Source organism: Macaca fascicularis, chromosome 9 (genome assembly GCF_037993035.2).
Source record: "Macaca fascicularis isolate 582-1 chromosome 9, T2T-MFA8v1.1".
In the NCBI taxonomy this organism is placed as follows: Eukaryota; Metazoa; Chordata; class Mammalia; order Primates; family Cercopithecidae; genus Macaca; species Macaca fascicularis.
Genome location: NC_088383.1, coordinates 26705021 through 26721164, shown reverse-complemented (window position 1 = coordinate 26721164; position 16144 = coordinate 26705021). Strand labels below are relative to the sequence as shown.

At 39.8% G+C, this 16144-nt stretch overlaps 1 long non-coding RNA gene across 2 annotated transcripts in view; it reads left to right on the top strand.

Annotated features, from left to right (window-relative positions):
• The window catches only part of LOC135965035 (uncharacterized), a 50314-nt gene that overhangs the window by 10293 nt on the left and 23877 nt on the right, over window positions 1-16144 (top strand). The window contains exon 2 of one of the 2 annotated variants that reach the window (XR_010577876.2): window positions 5777-5904. The exons of the other annotated variant lie outside the window; for it this stretch is intronic. This is a non-coding gene — a long non-coding RNA (uncharacterized lncRNA). The remainder of the gene's footprint in view (window positions 1-5776; window positions 5905-16144) is intronic. 2 annotated transcript variants of the gene reach the window in all.

Here is a 16144-nt window from a genome sequence, read left to right as displayed (position 1 = left end):
AGTCCTTCTTTGACAAAAACTTCCATAATACTGCACATTGGGGGCAGGAGGAGGAGGAAGAGGAAAAAAGGAGGGAGAAATCAACGGAGAAAATAATTATTGCATATCTCACTCCAAAGCAAACTTCCTTCAACACCAAAGAAGGATATCAAGGAATTACATAAAGGTCATTTAATGATGATGAAATAGAATTTTTAGAGCAGCATGGTTCAGGGTGAACTTGTGATTAGCAATACAATTAGCCTTCCCTATGATTGCAATAGTTAATTAATAGGCCAAGAGTTCTGAACATGTGCATTCGTGGAAGAATTTTGTTCCCTTTGATTTAAGCAAATAGCAATAAAACTTCCAATTTGCCTTCTTTTTGAGGGTTCATGGGGCTGAAACGAAGGCATAGCTTTGTCTTCCCCATTGCAAACTAACTTCTGATTTCAAAATTTTGCGAAAGTCTTTGCCATATAATGAATTCATTTGATGCTGAAGCATCCAGTGATGGGATGATGCAAGTTATCTTGGTGGCATTAAATTATACATTCACCTAAAGCTGAGGTAAAGTAATCCCACAGAGTTTGTTAAAATATTTACATTGCCAATTAGTGTAATGGGGGCACTAGATTCTGTACAAGATAGCTTTGAAAAGCAGGAAAACCAGTTAAGTAAATGTAAAAAAAAATACACCTTTGTAAAGAAGTTAGAACATGTTTTCAGAGTCACCATCTCATTTCTTTTTCAGCCAAACCCAACAGAAATTTACACCTTTGAGCATTTGGTCTATGATGCTTATAAACAAATGCAGGGACATCTTTCAGCAAAGCAAATCATAGCAAATAATTTTAGCTTCTTGTTATACGGGCTTTTGCCATTGTTGGTACTAGGCAGAGTCCAGATTGGATGGGTGACAGGTGGGAGGATAAATATTGAAGATGATTGCCTCCTGTGGTGCCAAAGAGAAGCTGAGGCTGAAATGTACATCTGTATGCTGCAAGGTTGCCATGTCCTCATCATCTTCAAGAAAAAGAGTGGAACTACCCTCGTCCCTTCCATATGCATTTGCCCTTCTGAGATGTTTTTATTGTGACAGTCAAGATACAATTAATTGTCATTTCGATGAGTTTATCTGAAAAAAGAAACAAGCATATTGAACACTAACCCTGTACCATATGTCTACTAGGCCCTTTGCATACATCATTTAACTTAATCCTCACAAGAACCCTACTGGAGGCTAGGTGCAGTGGTTCATACCTGTAATGCCAGCACTTTGGGAGGCTGAGGTAAGAAAATCATTTGAGGTCAGGAGTTTGAGACCAGCCTCGGCAACATAGAGAACATAGATCCTATCTTTACAAAAACAAACAAACAAAATGTAGTAGGGTGTGGTGGCACACACCTGTAGTCCCAGCTCGTCAGGAGGCTGAGGCAGGAGGATCAATTGAGCCCAGGAATTTGAGGCTGCAGTGAGCTAAGGATTGTGCCACTGCACTCCAACCTGGACAACACAGCAAGACCTGGTCTTAAACAAAAACAAAAAAGCCTACTAGAAAAAAATTCGCATTTCCATTTTACAGATGACTAGAGTAAGGCTAAGAGGGATTAAGTAACTAACTCAAGGTAGCACTGTTTATAAGAGGTGGACCCAAGCAGTGAGAAGCAATTTTTATGCAGTTATACTTTATAGAGCATGGGATGTATTGAAGACTTGCCTTATTATAAAAGTTGCCTAAAATAATACATTCTATTCACATGACTTTGGTGTTTAGATACTTTGTTTACAGACAGATAAGAAATGGAGTAAATTGATGTGCCAGATTGGTTGATTGTCTTTTAAAGATGTGGTGAAATATGTATAACATAAAATTTACCATCTCAACTATTTGTAAGTTTACAGTTTAGTGTTATTAAGTGCGTTCATATTGTGCTACCATCACTGCCATCCATCCACAGAACTCTTTTGCAAAACTGAAACTCTGTACTCATTAAACACTAACTCCCATTCCATTCTACCCTCAAGCCCCTGGCAACCACCATTCTACTTTCTGTCTCTATGAATTTGACTGCTCTAACCTTATATTAGTGGAATCACACTGTATATATATATATTTTTTTGGACTGGCTTATTTCATTTAACATAATGTCCTCAAGGTTCATCAGTGTTGTTGCATTTGTCAGAGTTTCCTTCCTTTTTAAGGCTGAATAATATTCCACTTTAGGTGTGCATTCAAATACAAACTCACATTTTGTGTGTGTATTCATTTGTCAGTGGACACACGGGTTTCCTTCTTTCACCGTTTGGCTATTGTGATCAATGCTGCTGTGAGCCTGGGTGTACCAATATCTCTTCGAGTCCCTGTTTTCAGTCGTTTTTGATATATTCCCAGGAGTGGAATTGCTGGAGCAAATGGTAATTCTATTTTAATATTCTGAGGAACCACCATAATATTTTCCATAGTGGCTGCATCACTTTACATTCCCACCAATAGTGCACAAGTGTTCCAATTGCTCTACATTCTCACCAACACGTGTTATTTTTTGATTTACATTTTGTTTGCTTGTTTTTATAATAGCCATCCTAAGGTTGTGGCGTTGGTTGTCTTTTTTTTTTTTTTTTTTTAACAGAGTCTCACTCTGTTGCCCAGGCTGGAGTGTAGTGGCGTGATCTTGGCTCACTGCAATCTCTGCCTCCCAGGTTCAAGCGACTCTCCTACCTCAGCCTCCTGAGTAGCGGGGACTATGGGTATGTGCCACCATGCCTGGCTAATTTTTTGTGTTTTTAGTAGAGAAGGGGTTTCACTGTGTTATTCAGGATGGCCTTGATCTCCTGACCTCGTGATCCGCCATCTCGGCCTCCCAAAGTGCTGGGATTTACAGGCATGAGCCACCACACCCGGCCAGTTGTCTTTCAATGCACAGGGTTGCTTCTGCATGAAAAGGTAGGAAACTTTGTAGATATCCAAAAATATCTTCCCATTTACTTATCACTGAATCCGAAATTCTCTGCAATGTGTGAGTCATTAAAGGCCCTCCAGAGAATGCAGATTAATTATTAATTATTCATAGCATTTGTATTATTCTTTTCATGTATGTTTAATCCTTACAACGTCTCTTTGAGGTCAATATTATTATCCCCATGTTAGACATAAGGAAACTGATGTCTGTCTTATTCATGAACTAGAAAATTCAAACCTAGATCCCCTGGCTCTAAATTCTGGATTGTTCCACACCTAGGGGATGAAGGCAGTTGGGAAGGGTGTTAAAAGAAGAAGCTATTATCACTGGTAAAAGTTATTGGATTGTGGGTAGTTGGAGTTTGAGGTTACAGTGAGCTGTGATAGCTATGGTAGTGCCACTGTGCTGTAGCCTGGGTGAAAGAGTGAGACCCTGTCTCTAAAAATAAAACATAAAATTATTGTATTGACAGCAGACAGCGGACCCTGGGGGAATGGGAGGCATGATTATTGCTAATTGAAAACTTTTCCAAACACCTCGCCCTGATGACTTGCAATACAATCACATTGGTAATTTTTGTCAGTCTCTGTAAAGACTGAATGAGAAAACGACAAAGAAAAAAGTGAAGACTTTAGTAATATTTGGCATTCTAATAGTGTGATTTTAAAAAATACCTTCAAAGCCGGTATTTTGAGATTTGCTAGCCAGGAAGAAATGAAATGACCAGAAATTATCACCCCAATCATTTGTTTATTATCTGATCAATTAATAGTAACAGAACTTAAATATTGACAACCATTTAGTAATCCAACAATTCTGTTAATAAAATAATTTGGAAGAATGGAATAGTCATATGTTAAAGAATTCAGAAATGAGACTAAATTAGAAACATGAATAAATACAAAAATATAAGAAAGTATGGAAATAAGCTTTAGAATGATCTAATACAACCAGACATCTCTAATAAAATTTTCTTCATGTACCTTACCCATTTCAAAACATTTCGTAGTTGATGTGGTAGAAGGTCAAGTGGTGACTGTGATTCATACATTCAACATGACTTCTAAATAAATGTTTAAAACCAAATAAACTAGCAAGATCATACTTTATCTGTAGGGTAGGGAAAGCACATTAGCCATTATAGTTTGTTATAAAAAATATTGTGAATTAGGTATTACACAATATCAAGAATGGAGCCTAATTTAAAAGTCTTTGAATTAGGTCAGGTCCAGTAGCTCACGCCTGTAATCCTAGCACTTTGGGCGGCCAAGGCATGCGGATCATCTGAGGTCAGGAGTTTGAGACCAACCTGGCCAACATGGTGAAACTCCATCTCTACTAAAAATACAAAAAAAAAATTAGCCAGGCATGGTGGTACGTGAGTGTATCCCAGCTACTCAGGAGGCTGAGGCAGGAGAATCACTTGAACCTAGGAAGCAAAGGTTGCAGTGAGCCAAGATCACACCACTGCACTGCAGCCTGGGCAACAGAGAGACTCTGTCTCAAAATAAATAAATAAATGAATGAATGAATGAATAAGTAAATAAATAAATGTCTTCAAATTAAAAAGAGATAGTATTGCTTTTGATGAGTGTGATATGGAAGATTATTTCCATGGTTCATTATACTCACCTGGAGAAGTGCCTAAGCAAATGTTACCTGACTCTGGCTCATAGAGGGAAATCCAATTCCAAGACAGTCCTGGAAATTCAGATGCAAACTCTTATCACCCCCACCAAGGGATTGGCTTTGGTAAATGGTGACTCTGGAGAGTCTGACAACTCTAAAAATGATCCTTCCTTGATCACACAGATCCTAAAAGGACCAAATTTGATTAAACTGCTTCTGAAATGCAGGTCCCGAAAAGCCTCAGAATACAAGAACAGGAATGTTTCCTCGCTGTTCTCACTAAATAGTTCTAAAATTATACATACATACATACACAGAAATATAGGCAATCCAGAAGATTTTATTTATAAAATGAATTTCATTTTGTGTGTGTGTATATATATATGTATATATATATATAGAGAGAGAGGTATATATAGGTGTATCTATATACATATACTGAGATGATTCCTATTTCACTCAAGGTCACACATATTTTTATAATAAATGAGTGATCAAGGAGAAAGATTAGCCAAGGAAGACTTTCAAACAGTCTGAAGATAAAGGAAAGAAGTGAGGCCAGGTGTGGTGGCTCACGCTTGTAATCCCAGCACTTTGGAAGGCCTAGGTGGGTGGATTACCTGAGGCAAGGAGTTCAATACCAGCCTGCCCAACATGGGGAAACCCCGTCTCTACTAAAAAATACAAAAATTAGCTGGGTGTGGTGGCATGCACCTGTAATCCCAGCTCTTGGGAGACTGAGGCAGGAAGAATGGTTTGAACCCAGGATGCGGAGGTGAGCCAAGATTGCGCCACTGCACTCCAGCCCGGGCAACAGAGGGAGACTCTGTCTCAGAAAAGAAAGAAAAAAAAAGGTGAGAGGTAGCAACAAAGTGAGAGGTAGCAACATGGCAAAGGCTTTTTTATGGGGTTTGTAGATATCAGCAAGAGAAAGGAGTCTAGAAGAGAAGCAACTACAGATCAAGCACTGATCTATCCTTGAAAAACATAGTGTACATTAAGCACACATATTATACCCTGTGCTACTACTTTTTCATGTTTTTTAGAACAACACATGAGGCACGTGAACTTTCTTACTTTCTTCTCTGGTACCTTTCAAACAGCTCTAATCCCATTAAATTAGAATTTTACTTTTGTTTGTGTGTCTCCTCAAAGGTAGAGCCCATCATTTATTCATTTTTGTGTCCTTGGTGCTTTAATACAGGATAGAAGTTCTGATTGGTGAATGAATGAGTGACTGGATAAAGAGAAAGGCAGAAGAGGAAGAAGCAATGGAGCGAATCCAGGGGAAGGCAAATGGGGCAAACTCATGAACACATGGGCGCTGGAAAGGTAGTGTTCATCTTCAGTGAAACATACATAAGATCTAGAGAGTAAATATATGGGAAAACTTTGAATTGGGGAGATGAACATAAAGTGAAGGCAGGCCAGTGCAGCATAGTGCCATTCAGTATGGTAAGTAGGTACACATTGAGAGTGTGTGTATATGTGCACAGATGTGGCCAGGACCAGGGTCTCCTGGCAAAGAGGAGTTTGTAACAAGGGAAGAGTAAAAACAATGTGGGTGCCCATGAAGAAAGTGTGATGGGCGGTAACTGGAGTAAGCTCGATCACTGGGGCTCAAATTTTTTCTCCTACTGTAATTGGCAGTTCAAGAATGGGAATAGGAATGCCATAATGAGGGTATTACACATGGTTAGAAATTAGCAAAGTGAAAAGTGCAGATGCCAAGGAAGGGAACAAGTGGAGGTTGGAGATGAGTGTACTGGGGAATGGCAGGCTGTGGAGTCCAGTCTGTGGAGATGGGGGGCCCAAAAATCAACCAATGCAAACCCAGATTTCCCTCCATCCTTTCTAATTTGGTTCTTTCGTGTGTGTGTGTGATTGGCCAACGCTAGAAACTCTGAGGTGTGTGCTCTTTCCTAAAAGCAGCCAGATCCTCTTTCATATCCTAGCTGATTAATTTCCAGATGGTGTTTTATCCTAGGGAGTCAGAATTCATTGCAGAAACTGCTGTCCTTAACCCAAACCACAGGCTACGCAGAGGCAGAACAAATCTAAAAGTAGGAGGGATGCTGACTCCCAGGGTATGTGTGTGGCCAAGCACTATCCCTTCTTCAAATCACTGCCATCTGGCTCTCAAGATTGATCTGTGGTCCTCAGGTTTCCTTAGGAACAGGAAAAAACAACAGCGAGGAAATTTCTGATCTCCCCTCTGGAGTGAAGTACACAGAAAAACATAGCAAATATGAAGTTCAACTAAATCCATTCACTGAAAACTATTATAGTTCCCACTAGAGACTGTGAACTGCCTGCTTGCAATACCAATACATCCACGGAGAAGGTACTGCAGATCATGACCAGCCACCATGAATGGCTCACATATATTGACATTAATATGCAATATATACTTGTCTTATAAAAGTTAAAGAAAAAGAGAGAAACACAGAAAACAGCTCAACAGTCAAAGACGAGTTTATTTTGGAGAATAAACCTGAGAGGGGCTTCTGGCCAGTTTCAGTTAGGTACACTGTCTCTCACAGACTAAGAGTAGTTAAGGGTTTTAGGGTGAGAGAGCTCATCACAGGCTTGGAATGTTTCTGTGTGGAGGAGAAATTTATTGTAGGGTTGGAATGTCTGGTAGGAGGGGAGGTTATCTTGGGGCTGACATCTCTCTGGCCAGAAGGGAGGTTATCTCGGGGCTGGTATGTCTCTGGTCTGGGAGGGGTTTATCTTACGGTTGGAATGTTTCTGGTTGGAGATGTCATTTTTGGTTTATGGTCATGTTGACCTTAACCATTAGGTTGATGCCCTTTGGATTTAGGTGGTTTTTTGATCAAGGGGAACTTTAAAATGGTGGTGCTTGTCCAAGATGGCGAAGATCCTGCTCTGTCATGTCTGAGGTGACATATTATTTCTTACACTTCTGTGATTAAGAACTGTCTTCCAGGTTCTTAAACACTTTGTACATTTAATATCTGACATCTGAGTCTTTCTGGAAGTAAATATAAGAAACTACTGCACTTGACACTTTGTTCCAGGATACTATAGTCTATTTTTTTCAAAACTATTTTTCTTTTCTTTTTTTTTTTTTTTCAAGACAGGGTCTTGCTCTGCTGCCTAGACTGGAGGGCAGTAGCAGGATCATAGCTCACTGCAGACTCAACCACTGCAGACTTGACCTCACTGCAGACTTGACTCAGCTCAAGTGATTCTCCCACCTCAGCCTCCCTAGTAACTGGGACTACAGAGGCATGCAAAACCATTTTTGTGATGGCAGTTGCCTGACTCCAAGGTACTTGAAACCACTGCTAGCAATGCATGAGCAACTGAGCAAAGCAAAATGCATCTGATCAGAGACATTTTCCATTAGCAATTCACCTTGCATGACTCTCAATGTCTCATTTTCTTTTCCCCTTTCTTTAGGTTTTATTCATATTTTTCTTTAAAATGTTTTGGCACCTTAGTAACCCCATAATTGTTCTCAGTCAGCATATATTTATATATCTCTTATTAATAGCACTCATATGTCTTCAGCACTGTGTTAGGTTCTGTGATGAACAGAAAAGTAGTAGATAAAATGGCTCTTGCCTTCAAGTAGTTAATATTTGTCTGTTATATTTTGAAGAGCGTGATAGAAAAACTTAATAACTGCCATTTGCAGTGATTTATAGTTAAGTGCTTTCTTGTGCATTGTTTTCCTTCTAACAGTCTTATGGGGAGCTCTTGATAGAACCAAGGTTCAAATGCAGTTGTTTGGATTCTAAATCCTTTAATCATTTTAGTACACCACAGATAAATTGGGAAAAAACTCATGCAATTTCCAGACTCAGGTTTCACTCTGGATTTAGCACTTATTGTTGATCATGGGTACACAAATTCAGTTTCTTTGTTTGAAAAATGAAAAGAATAAGTCCAATCCTAACATTTTATTTTTGCAGGAGATTTGTGAAGACCCAATAAAAGAGCATTTACAAAACCATTCTGAAAATCACAATATAAATAGAAAACATCATTATATACCATGGTTTTCTTATTTTATATAGAGGGGACACTGAATATTTCTTTACATACCAAGAAATAAAATGGAAACTTGGCAGATACTCTCCCCGAGAGACTTCTGCATCATTTCCTTGTTTTTTGTTTCTGGAATAGAAGGGCACAACATTTTCTTCTCCAAGACCTCATACTTCTACCAGAAATAGGAGACTTGCTTGGTGGCAGGTATGGTTGCTTCCTGCTAATGTGCCACTAGCACAAAACACATTGCATAACACATACGTGCACATCCCTGACATACAGGGTCAAGGGATAATTAGGAAGAAAAGTATATTTAAGTGCTCCATTCTCATTATTGAGTGAAGAATAGACTTTTAGCTCAATTCTTAATTTTTTCGAGTGACAAGTTTTTAAGTCACACACTTACCAAATTGAAAGGAAGGGGGAGTTATTTTTGAACTACAGCAGTAAGATATTCTGAGGCCACTGATGGGCTCTGTAATTCTTGCAAAATATTTCACTTAAAACATTTTCTTTTCAAAAACAGATTTTCTGAAAATACAATTACCCATAAGTACAGGAATGCATCAGTTTATTGTGCCTTGCTTTTCTGTACTTTGCAGAGGTTGCATTTATTACAAATTGAAGGTTTGTGGCAACCCAGTGTCAAGCAAGTCTTTTGGCACCATATTTTCAACAGCATGTGCTCACATCTTGTCTCTGTGTCACATTTTGGTAATTCTCACGGTATTTCAGCTTTTTCATTATTATTATGCCTCTTACGGTAATCTATAATCAGTTTCCTTTGATGTTACTATCGTAGTTGTTTTGGGGTTTGCCCATATAAGACAGCAAACTTAATCAATAAATGTTGTGTGTGTTCTGACTGCTCCACCAACCAGCTGTTCCCCCATCTTTCTCCTTCTCATTGGGTTTCCTTATTTTCTGAGACAAACCACTGGCAGTTTGCTGCTTATGTCTGCTCCCTGTGCCCAGGGTTGAACCACCTACAGAGAGGACTGGAGCAGGAATTTGTAAGCAATTATAATTTAAGCCCAATTAGCTATAAAATAAATGTATTTGTATTGTTTTATTTTATTTTATTTATATAAGTATATCATTTTACTTTATATATACTTATATTACATATTTACACATATTATTTATATATTTACATATATGTACATATAAAGTAAAATGATATACATATATTACATATTTACACATACATTATACATATACATATATGTATATACAGTAAAGTAATATACATATGCAAATATGTAAATATATATAAATAAATGTGTGTACATGTATTTATACATATATGTATGTGTGCATGTGTGCGTGTGTGTGTGTGTATAATATATATATTATATATGTGTGTATATATACACATATATATATATTGTCCAGGCTGGTCTCAAACTCCTAGGCTAAAGCAATCTTTCCACCTCAACTTCCCAAAGTGCTGGGATTACATGTATGAGTCACTGTGACTGAATTTTCTTTTTACATAAAGCAGTTTTACCAATTACAGTTTTGTTTATCAGCTAGCAGCTTGTTTTTGTCATTCACCATAAAGTTTTGCTCCTAATTTTAAGCGAAATAAACCTGACAGTCTTTGTTATATACCAGTTATCCTCCATTAGGGTCTTTCATTACCATGTGCCAAGCAGCATCCTAGGTATTTTACATGAATAGACATCTCGAAATAATATTTAAAGCTCAGAGAGATTATGCAATTTGCAGAGAGTTGAGCACAGATTCAAACCCAGGACTTGTTTAACCATTGTACCAGGCCTCCTCTCAATGTTATGGGTAATAGACTAATGCCCCCTTATATGCTGTCTTCTACAGCCTCTGCTATTTAAATACATTGACATCCTACTATAACTTTAGTTTTTGTTGTGAAAAGAAGATTGTGCTACCTGTTTTTGGAAACATGCTGCCAGTGTTTGAAAGATTGGGAAACTTTGCTACATTACCAGACTTAAATTCCTTTGATACCCAGGAAGATTTGCTTTTACAAAGCTTCCAGTATCAGCCTCTGTCATGCATCAAAGATTCAGTATGACCTTTGACATCTAGCTTGTAGATTGGGCATCTAGCTTGGAACTGGGCTGGCAATCCACTTCAAAGCTTGGTTCTGCAGCCTTCCCAGAAACAGGAAATGGGGGTCACCTCTTTCACTGTGGCTAGTTCCTCTGCTGGGAAACATCTCATGAGTGGAATCACAGCAGGGAGCCTGCTCTGGAACTGCAGCATCAGCCATAGCACAGCAGCCTGTGATGGAAAAACATGGTAGTTGGAAGCAGCTCCTGGGCCTGTCCCCTGAGCATTCTCCAACACCAGGTCACATGCACATTTGAATGGGATGATGGCACAGTGAAAAATCAAAAGCCATTGTTTTACATTCATGGAATCAACTCTTTTCTACCTCTCTTGCTTTCCACTTTTGCTAAATCTTTATGAAAGCTATATTTACATATCATTTTCCATATGGAAAAATTAGCCAACAAACAAACAAAACCTTCATTACACCTTAGCTCTAAACTCTTGTTTTAATAACAGCAGCATTTCACATTTACATACCAGTAAAAAATAGAAAATGTCATTATCTCAAGGAGTATTTTATTGAACAAAGTCATTTCTGGTCAGCAGACGATCCCAAGTTACATATTTGAAGGATTCAGTGATGACAAATGCTTGAACAATCCTATACAACATTACCGTCTGTATGAGTCTGTTCTCACAATGCTAATAAAGACATACCCAAGACTGGGTAATTTATAAGGAAAGAGAGGTTTAATTGATTCACAGTTCCACATGACTGGGGAGGCTTCACAATCATGGCAGAAGACAAGGAGGAGCAAAGGTACATCTTACATGGCAGCAGGCAAAAAAGTGTATGCAGGATAACTCCCATTTATAAAACCATCAGATCTCATGAGACTTATTCACTATCACAAAAATAGCATGGAAAAAACCCATGATTCAATTACCTCCCATCAGGTCCTTTCCACAATATGTGAGGATTATAGGAGCTAAAATTTCAAGATGATATTTGGGAGGGGACACAGTCAAACCATATCATTCCAACCCTGGCCCCTCCCAAACCTCATATCCTCACATTTCAAAACCAATCATGCCTTCCCAACAGTCCCCCAAAGTCTTAACTCATTTCAGCATTAACTCAAAAGTCCACAGTCCTAAGTCTCATCTGAGACAAGGCAAGACCTTTCAACTTATGGGCCTGTAAAATCAGAACCAAGTTAGTTACTTCCTAGATACAATGAGGATGCAGGAATATACCTGTTCCAAATGGGAGAATTTGACCAAAATGAGGGAGCTACAGGCCCCATGCAAGTCCCATATCCTGCAGGGCAGTCAAATCATGAAGCCCCAAAATGATATCCTTTGACTTAATGTCTCACATCCAGGTCATGCTAATGTAAGAGGTGGGTTCCCATGGTCTTGGGCAGCCCTACCCCTGTGGCCTTCCAGGGTACAGCCCCCACTCCTGGCTGCTTTCATGGGCTGGCGTTGAGTGTCTGTTACTTTTCCATGTGCGTGGTACAAGCTGTCAGTGGCTGTACCATTCTGGGGTCTGGAGGATGGTGACCCTTTTCTCACAGCTCCACTAGGCAGTGCCCCAGTGAGGACTCTGTGTGGGGGCTCCCACCCCACATTTCCCTTCTGCACTTCCCTAGCAGAGGTTCTCTGTGAGGGCTTTGCCCCTGCAGCACACCACAGCCTGAACGTCCAGGCATTTCCATACACCATCTGAAATCCAGGCAGAGGTTCCCAAACCTCAATTCTTGACTTCTGTGTACTCACAGGCCCAGCACCATGTGTAAGCCACAAAGGTATAGGGCTTACACCATGTGAAGCAATGGCCTGAGCTCTATGTTGGCCCCTTTTAGCCATGGTTGCAATGGCTGGGGCACAGGGCACCAAGTCCTAAGGCTGCATACAGCAGGGAAGCCCTGGCCCAAGTAACCATTTTTTCCTCCTAGGCTTGTGAACCTATGATGGGAAAGGAGAGGCTGAGAAGGTCTGTGACATGCCCTGAAGACATTTCTCTCATTGTCTTGGTGATTAACATTCTGCAGCTTATTACTTATGCAAATTTCTGCAGCCTGCTTGATTTTTTCCCAGAAAATGGGGTTTTCTTTTCTATCACATCATCAGGCTGCCAATTTTCCAAACTTTTGTGCTCTGCTTCCTCTTGAATGCTTTGCTGCTTAGAAATCTCTTCTGCTGGATACCCTAAATCATCTCTCTCAAGTTCAAAGTTCCACAGATCTCTGGGGCAGGAGCAAAATGATGCCAGTCTCTTTGCATAGCAAGAGTAATCTTTACTGCAGGTCCCAACAGGTTCCTCATCTCCATCTCAGACTTTCTCAGCCTGGACTTTATTGTCCATATCACTATCAGCATTTTGGTCAAAGCCATTCAACAAGTCTCCAGGAATTCAAAACTTTCCCACATCTTCCTGTCTTCTGAGCTCTCCAAGTCTCTAGAAAGTTGAAAACTTTCCTACATCTTCCTGTCTTCTTCTGAGCCCTCCAAACTGTTCCAACATTTGCCCTTACACAGTTCCAAAGCTGCTTCCATGTTTTTGGGTATCCTTATAGCAGCACACCATTCTACTGGTACCAATTTACTGCATTAGTTCATTCTCATGCTGCTAATAAAGACATACCTGAGATTAGGTAATTTACAAAGAAAAAGAGGTTTAATGGACTCACAGTTCCACATGGCTTGGGGGGGTTGCTCACAATCATGGCAGAAGGCCAAGGAGGAGCAAAGGTACATCTTACATGGCAGCAGACAAGAGAGTATGTGTAGGGGAACTGCCTTTTATAAAACTATCAGATCTCATGAGACTTACTCACTATCATGAGAACAGCATGGGAAAAACTCACCCTCGTGATTTAATTACCTCCCTCTGGGTCCCTCCCATGACACATGGGGATTATGGGAGCTACAGTTAAAGATGAGATTTGGGTGGGGACACAGCCAAACCATATCACTTTCTCTCCAGTCCAAAATATAATGTCATCATATATGTCATTTAAAAAAATCCATTTCCACATCAAATTAGACATGAGATTTTTCAAACTAAAACATCCAGCAGTGTTTACCTTTCATCTGGACTCCACACAGAAAGAAACTTTTCAGTATTGTTACTAAAAAAGATCTCAAACTCCTCTCGTGATCAAGGGAGGAGGTACACTGAGTAAAATCAGGAACCAGCCAGAACAGAATACTGATCTTCCAACAAAGACTAGGCTGACAGGACATGTACAAGATCTTAGGTGACAGATTTTGGATGTATTGTCATCACTCTCTGGTAAACAAGTGTAAATCTCAAATAAAATTCTAAGCCCCCTCAATAGTCTAAATGGGCCCCCTCTTGACCAAGAGGACCCCAAAGAAACCTGAAAAACTGGTTCAGGCCATGACAGGAAGGAAGAGCTATTCATGCCTCATTCTGGCCTCTGCCCTTTGGAGTTCAGGAACAACTGACCAGCATTAGAATCAAAACAGAGATCTTAAGACTAACAAAACAAACTCTTTGTAACAATAGGGTACCAAATTCCAATGTGACTCTAGTATAGCATCATATGACAGATAGCAGGCAAAATATTTACCCTCAAAATGTATTTCTTTGACATGTTTTGAAAAAGCCCTGCAAAATCATCTCTTATGGGGGAAATTTCTGTTCTGTAGAGAATATATTTCCCTTACTAGGTCTTTTCAGGGGAGTCTGACATATTTTAGAGTCTGATAAGAGATATTTCCCATCTATTTTCCCTGAAGCCTGCTACCTAGAGGCTTCCACAGTCCCCCTTATCTAAATTACTCAAGCCTTTATTTTATTTTATTTTCCAAATTCAACTCTTCAGACAGAGCTTAACTCTTTTGACCAATCGCCAATCAGGAAATCTTTGAATATACCTATGACCTGAAAGATGCCCCCTACCTCCCTTCAAGATGTCCTGCCCTTCTGGGCTGAACCAATGTGTACATTCCATGTATTGATTTATGTCTTTGCCTGTAACTTCTGTCTCCCTAAAATGTAAGAAACCATGCTGTAACTCAACCACCTTAGACACATGCTTTCAGGACTTCCTGAGGCTGTGCCGTGGGCCATGGCCCTTAACCTTGGCAATATAGACCTCTAAATTGATTGAGACCTGTCTCACATACTTTTTGGTTTGCACGAGTAAGGGCACTAGAACCATCTGTGATAATAATAAGTCAAAAGTTGAACATCCTAACTCAAACCAGACAATAGGCACAAGAGCCAAGTAGAATATCCAGGGAAAATAAAGCCAGCATTTGAGCTTCTCCCTCAAGAAGCAATGGTATCTTCTCTACTTTTTGTCTATAACTCCCACCCTATAAACATATTTGAGGGAAGCCGTGGAGAGAGTTACTGGAGGCAGGAAGTCCCTGGCTTGTCCTAGAAATGACTATTCAGCCCTCCCGGGCATATTCACAGCTTACCAGAAACCTCTTTGCATGAGACACTGAGGAATATGCTAGGAGAGAGCTTCCCCTAAGAGAAAAAGGAGTCGTGACAAGCTTGACCCAGAAACAAAGCCTTAGTCATCACTATGGAGCACAGAGCAGAACCTGTCACTCAGTTGGGTCCCTGCATCTTAACTGAGTCCAAGGACAGGAGAGGGGGCTGTACGTGAAGCAATTAAACAGCTATTGTACCAGAAGCTGAGCATTTCCATGTGGGCAGCACAGATTTGATGCTCTTTAACTGTACTTGCATGGGACTGAGGTGCCTGTTCTGCCATAGAACACTATACAGTCCAGGCCCCTTGAGGGCTCCTGAGTGGCTGCAGTGGTGCAGGTACAAGATGGCAGAAGCATGATGGTGCCATGAGACAATCATCAGAGATGATTTGATCAGCAGAGAGCCTGGGAAGACTGAATGTAGGCCCCAAACTGTCACATAAAGGATTCCTGGGGGACAATGGGAATTGTCACTTACAGTGAAGTTCTTTTCTGGAAAAAAAATAAATAAAAAAAAATACATATATATATGTTTACATATTATTTATAATATCTATCTATCTATCTATCTATCTATCTATCTATCTATCTATTCCAGAGCGTCAGAAAGGGACAAGACATTTGTGCAAAATTGAAAGACACTAAGGAGTAGAGAAAGGAAGCAGATGGTAGTTTCCATTTCAAGATGGGTCAGGGGTCAGCAGGAGACTGTGCCATTATCATTTCAAACCTTTCAAATCTATATATTTACTAATTTTTTTTCTTTCCCTTAATTAAATTTGGTCGATACATTACAGTCAGATGCCTTAAATCTAGGAAGCCCTAGGCTGTCCAATAAGATGTATTTGCTAAATCTTTAGGTAAGGGATCAGAATAAAATCAATATGATGATTCCGCTGTTAGTAACTCCGGCCCTCTAACCTGTGTGCAGCTCCTGAAATTTCCAGCTGATTTCCTCTTTCAGGAAGAGCTAAATTAGTAGAAACCTGGCCAGGATCACTTCCTGGGGCATGGGGTGCAGGATATAACAGCA